Source organism: Trachypithecus francoisi, unplaced genomic scaffold, assembly GCF_009764315.1.
Source record: "Trachypithecus francoisi isolate TF-2019V2 unplaced genomic scaffold, Tfra_2.0 Lachesis_group3, whole genome shotgun sequence".
In the NCBI taxonomy this organism is placed as follows: domain Eukaryota; kingdom Metazoa; phylum Chordata; class Mammalia; order Primates; family Cercopithecidae; genus Trachypithecus; species Trachypithecus francoisi.
Window position 1 is genome coordinate 125,116,126 of NW_022681468.1, and position 6,401 is coordinate 125,122,526.

At 46.0% G+C, this 6,401-nt stretch overlaps 1 protein-coding gene across 2 annotated transcripts in view; it reads right to left on the reverse strand.

Moving 5' to 3' along the window:
* The window catches only part of ZNF609 (zinc finger protein 609), a 234,487-nt gene extending 228,091 nt beyond the window's left edge, over nt 1-6,396 (reverse strand). For both annotated transcript variants that reach the window (XM_033189782.1, XM_033189781.1), the window contains exon 1: nt 6,249-6,396. The gene's annotated coding sequence lies outside the window, so the exon portion shown is untranslated. The remainder of the gene's footprint in view (nt 1-6,248) is intronic.
* Between the last annotated feature and the right edge of the window lie 5 nt (nt 6,397-6,401).

A 6,401-nucleotide genomic window follows, 5' to 3' on the forward strand; every position in this document is an offset into this window, starting at 1 on the left:
AGAGAAGAAGTCTTCAGGGTAGAGAAGTGGGATAAGAGATGGGGGTGGGGGAGAGGTAAAAGGAAGCAAACTACTGAGAGTGCTAGGAAAGGGTAAGTGGTTTGTGAACAGTTTTAATAAAACAAACACAAAAACTGCCATAGCTTCATATGAGGAAATCAAGAACTTGACATTCTTTCCTAGAAGTGAATACTAAACAACTAACTGCTGTCGCTAGGCTTCCACTTAGAGCTAGTTTATAAACCAGGTTTAGGTAGATTACTGCAAATGTCCCGTCTACACAGTGCTCCATAGGCCCTGACCTGAGTCATAGTTTGGCCTCACTTTCCCTCAAAGAGCCTTCACTCCACTTGTGCTGTGGGAAAGAGAGTTCTGAACTTTAAAACAGTTCATATGGCTCATTTATCTTCAATCACCCATTAATTAGTACCCTGTGAATTCCATTAGGTCCTGTGTGTATGTTTCAAGAGAAGGGGCACACAACCTGTTGGCCTAATATAGAAAATGAATGGAAGGCACTAAAAAGGTCAGAAAATAAACACAAAGTTACATGCTTATAAGTTTTAGGCTCTATGGCATTGCCTATTGGTGGCACGAACATATGAAGGGAAAATCATATTAACAGAAGGTGATAATCTATTAAAAAAAATCTGAATTTTCAGAAAACCTCAAATAGACTTTTCCCAAGTTATAGGAAATGCCATACTCCCCACCAACTTTTTTTTTTTTTTGAGACAGGGTTTCACTCTTGTTGACCAGGCTGGAGTACGATGGCGCAATCTCAACTCACTGCAACCTCCACCTCCCGGTTCAAGCGATTCTCCTGCCTCGGCCTCCCGAGTAGCTGGAATTACTACAGGAGTGCACTACCACGCCTGGCTAATTTTTATTTTATTAGTAGAGACGGAATTTCACCATGTCAGCCAGGCTGGTCTCAAACTCCTGACCTCAGATGATCTGCCCGCCTCAGCCTCTCAAAGTGCTGGGATTACAGGCATGAACCACTGCGCTCAGCCTATATCCTTTTTTTTTTTTTTTGAGACGGAGTCTCGCTCTATTGCCCAGGCTGGAGTGCAGTGGAGCAATCTTGGCTCACTGCAAGCTCCGCCTCTTGGGTTCACACCATTCTCCTGCCTCAGCCTCCCAACTAGCTGGAACTACAGGCACCTGCCACCACGCCCAGCTAATTTTTTGTATTTTTAGTAGAGACGGCGTTTCACCATGTTAGCCAGGATGGTCTCAACCTCCTGACCTCGTGATCCGCCCACCTTGGCCTCCCAAAGTGCTGAGATTACAGGTGTGAGCCACCAAACTCGGCCCTATATCCATTTTTAAGATAAATATTTAGTGGTGATGTTTCTTAACATTATTTGTTCTGGTGACGACTTGGTTCTAACAAGTGATGTTAATGTCAATGTCAGGAAAGAGTTACAAAGGTGCTGGGAGAAACTAAAAATTGAAAAAAAAAAAAAAAACTGGCAGGGCGTGATAGCTCACACCTGTAATCTCAGCACTTTGGGAGGCCGAGGCGGGTGGATCACCTGAGTCAGAAGCTCGACAGCAGCCTGGCCAACATGATGAAACCCTGTCTCTACTAAAAATACAAAAATTAGCTGGGCTTGGTGGTGGGCGCCTGTAGTCCCAGCTATTCGGGAGGCTGACCCAAGGAATCGCTTGAATCTGGGAGGCAGAGATTGCAGTGAGCCGAGATCGCACCATTATACACCAGCCTGGGCAACAGGAGCGAAACTCCGTCTAAAAAAAAAAACACAAAAAACTGAAGAGATGCAAACTTCACGTGGGGAAATACATTCATAATATAAAAACACATGCAAATGTCTTGAGTAAGGCATGTCAGGAACACTTACACAAAAAATCAATTACATCATTTGCATAAAACCTATTAGGTATCCACCCAGTAGGTTAAATCTTTTTCACCACACTGAAAGCAAGGAATGTTCTCCTTCCCATTTCCCTTTAATAAACAAGTACTAGAAACACTGAATTACCACTATTTCCTCCCCATTCCCTCCCAAGCCAGAACTCCCATAAATACAATAGAGCAGTGTAGGGCCATGTCTAGGGCATGCTACTCAGTGATCTAAAAAACCACAGATACAGAAGAATCTCTTTCTCTATTCTATTACCATCTTACTAACAAATCAACAAGCATTAAGAAATGTGAAACAAAGTGCAATTTCACACATACAAACTGAACCTAAACCACAGAAGACCAAGTATTTCTTGTCACTGTGGCATGTGATTCTTCAACCACCTGCTCAGTAATCCCTCTTCAGCTGCACAGCTGCTGCCAATTCCACATGCCCAGCTAGGCAGGTGCTTTGGTGAATTACCTGTTCCCTTGTGAAAAGAGTCCTTCACTGACACTTAGTGGACCCAGAACCTGCCAATCAACATCACCTATCTTCATTTTGTCTGTCACAGACTTTTATAAGGAAGGTATCATGAAGGCGTATTTAATACACTACGATATTTTGCATTTTGTGGGGTTTTTATTTATTTTTTTTAAAGGAAACTGATTTTGAAAAATCAAGTAGAAGAGAGAATTAACTGACTGAAAACTTCCCACACAATATAAGGCTACCTTATCTCAGGCTAGTTCCATCTGCCTGACAGTATTCCTATCCATGACCAGTTTTCCATGAGGGAAGTAACAATTGCTTCGTAGTAGGAGAAAAGGGCAGTACAAGTACTAAGGTACCTGGCAAAGAAGTAAATACAAAGAGGAAGCAGAGTGGGAACTTCTGGAGAACACATATCATTGCTATACTTAGTCTCCATGGCTAAGCTCAGGCAACAGTGTTCTGAGTCAAATAAATAAGGAGTGGCACTTCCACTTGACAGAGCAATCAGTAAACCCCTCAACAAATTATCGTGTTCCAGTCATTTAGTTGCTATATGCTAATTGCTACATAATTGCTACCAGGAGCCAAAATTATGCTTCCATATCCTCAAAAAATAAGCACTAATCTGTCCAACTTTCTAGACCTCTATCACAGGGAAATTTTTTTCTACCAAGAAGCTGGGAGGGGTGGTTGGGGGGGAATCCAAAGCACTCTTTGAATGATGGTTACAATCAGAAGACTCACATGAGATTCCTTGTGGCAAGGGCCCAACTCTGAAGCCACTAAATCTAATCAGGACAAATTTAATCTGAGGCTTCTGCCTTCACTGTCACCTGACAGCATTCAGAAATAAATGCTAAGAGCCCAAGAGCAAAAAGCTTTGGACTCAGTTTAGCTGAGGCTTCACTCAAATATGCCTAGAACACAGAGCTGGAAATAGTCTAAAGACAGACACCACCACCAGTAAGGCCTGAAGACAGTTCTGTTATCGAAAAATATATAAAGGTCAGAACAACCTGTTCCCTCCTATCAAAGGCCCAACACCTAAGTGCCAGGGCATCATTTAAAGAAACTCACTGAAATAAAGGGATAAGGGAGGCACCATAGTCAGACTCACTGCCTCAGAAAGACCTTTACCAAAACCAAAGGCTAAAGTTCTTATTCAACAATATCCTATGGGAAATGGTTGGCTATTGTGTACACAGTACATTATATACAATTCCCCACTCAAAATGATTTTTACTTCTAATCTCTTTTTAAAGAAAAGTTGTACTTAATGTTCTAAATGGAAACCCCTTTTCCAGGCCCAAATAATTTTTTGTTGTTGTTTTTTGAGACAAGGTCCTGGTCTATCACCCAGGCTGGAGTACAGCGGTGCAATCACGGCTCACTGCAGCCTCAACCTCCTGGGCTCAATGAGATCTTTCTACCTCGCCCTCCCAAGTAGCTGCGACCACAGGTGTATGCCACTACACCCAGCTAATATTTTTTATATTTCTTGTTGAGATGGGGTTTTGCCATGTTGCCCAAGCTGGTCTCAAACTGCTGAACTCAAGTCATCTTCCCACCTCAGCCTCCTGAGTAGCTGGGACCACTGGCATGTACCACTATGCCCAGGTAGCTTTATTTTTTTAAATTTTTGTAGAGATGGGTTCTCACTATGTTGCCCAGGCCATTCTCAAACTCCTAGGCTCAAGTGATACTCCTGCCTCAGCCTCCCAAAGTGCTGGGATTACAGGTGTGTGCACCATGCCTGGTCCCAAATAATTTTTTATACAACTAATAAACTAATAGTACATAAACATTATTTGGGCACTTCTATCAGATATGTACAATAGAATTCCTTCTAGTTCTCATACTTCTCTAATTATCCCTAAGACCTATACATTTTTTCAAAAATGTTTATTTCTTTGGCAAATTTCTTAATAGAGAGGAAGATACAGACTTTTGCACAATGAGCAAGTCATGTCCTTTCATTAGAGTTAAAATATTGAAAGGTTTGTTCCCACAGCCCTCGCCCAGACAGGCAAATTCTGTGGCTTTTTTATTGTGCTATTATTATTGACCAGGAAGTCACCATTAAAAAGGTACTTGGTTCTTGACTTTTTCATTTTTTATTTTTAAAGAAACAGGGTATTGCTTTGTTGCCCAAGGCTGGTCTTGAACTCCTGGGCTCCAGCCATCCTCTGGCTTCAGTCTCCCAAAGTGCCGAGATTACAAGCATGAGCCACCGCACCTGGGCTTGACTCCCATCTTAACCCTGCACAGGTTTTTAGTGGTATTCCTAAACAAACAAAAATCACTGCATGAGTGTTCCATTTATATAAAAGAATTAAATATGATGATTCAACTAAGAGTAGAACCTTCCCTTGAAGTCTTCTTCCTTAAGGGTCTGAAACAAACATCATAGTTGAGTCTACCAGACACTATTCCTTCACAACTTAGTACAGGTTAGCCAAAGAGGCAGGCACAACATGGCTGGCATCCCCTATTCTTTTAAAAAATGTGTGCCAATGAGCTCTGCATTGTTCCTCACTCAAAAAGAAGAGCCTTTCTGTCTGGCCTCCTCCAATGGCAAGCCCTAGTCTGGAAAAGGAAGAAAATGGCACTGAGGAGCCTGGGAGATGGAGCATATCCAAAGCTCTCAGACAAGACTTGAACCTATGACCTTCACTGTGTACACAATAGGCGGGTGAGAGGGACCGGTTTATCTCTGCTGCAGCAGTTCTCAGCCCTGGGGTAGCACTCCCGATAAAATGACACGACTATTGTGTGTGGCAGCAGAATAGTCATCTCCTCACAACAGCCTAAACCAGCACTCCCTCCCCCAAGACAAAGCAGCAGGGGTGAAATTAACTCAAGGATGCAGAGCAAAGCCTAATACAGAAAAAGGAGGCCTGTCGGGGCTTGGGGACTCTCCTCAACCCCTGAGGCTCTGGACACATGGCTGGAAACAGACAGGCTTTTTTCCCCATCTTTCCCACTCTGATTTAGGTAGGGAGCTGTTTCTTAGAGAATTTAATCATCTGTGATTTGTTCAGAAATATTCCCCCTGAAGGGCTCTGATCTCTCCACCCTGTGTGAGCCTAATTCCTAGAAGCTGAAATGACTATTTGCTGCTGCCTGTTTCACAAACACACATTAATTGGTCAGATGTGTCTCCTCCTCCTCAACCCCAGAGGGAGGAAGGAGAATCTGAGCAAAGCACAGAGATGATCCAACCGTAATTACACATAAAGGGAAAAGAGGGCAGCATGGATTTTCCAAACAGGATAGGGTCACAAACCCTCCCGGGGGTACAAGGATAGCAGTTAAGGTCCAGGCCCAGGGATCCCTCCATCTTGAAGAAAAGGACAGGAGTAAATGTGACCTGAAGACTGTTAGGGGCACACACCCACAACCTTCTTACTGCACAATCCCAGCCACCTTGCTCCCCACTCCTAGGTCACGCACACGTCCTGCTTCCGACCCTATGCTCTGAACAACCCCCGCCCTCCCCCCCACCCCGCCAACTCCCTGACTGGCCCCAGTCGCCCTGAGCGCCCTCAACGTACCCAGACTCGCCTCGGAAACTCTCTGGCCTGCTCCCATAACCTAGCCAGACCCTAATCCCCTCCCGTGCACCCCTACCCTCAGCCTGAACCGGCCCTGGCCACGCTTTGAACTTCACCCAGCGCCCCTCGACGCCCCCTCCCCCACCCACGCAACAACCCCCCCTACACACCTTCCCCTCGCTCCGCCCCAGCCCCCCCAACCCCCACTTCCTCCGTCAGGCAGCGCCGCCGCCCCCGGCCCCCATCAGCTCCCCTCAGCCCCGCGCCCCATCGGTGCCGCCGTCTCTTCCTCCCCCAGTCCCGGCTCCACACAAAGCTCCGGACTCACCGCGCGGCCGGTCCCGGGAGCCGCCACCTCCGCCCGCCCGGGGCCCCGGGCCGTAGAGCCGCCGCTGCTACGCGGCCCAGGCCGCCATCCGTTCCCGCGGCCCCTCCCCCCCACCCCACCCCGGCTCCGGCTCTCCGCCCCCTCCCCGCGCCG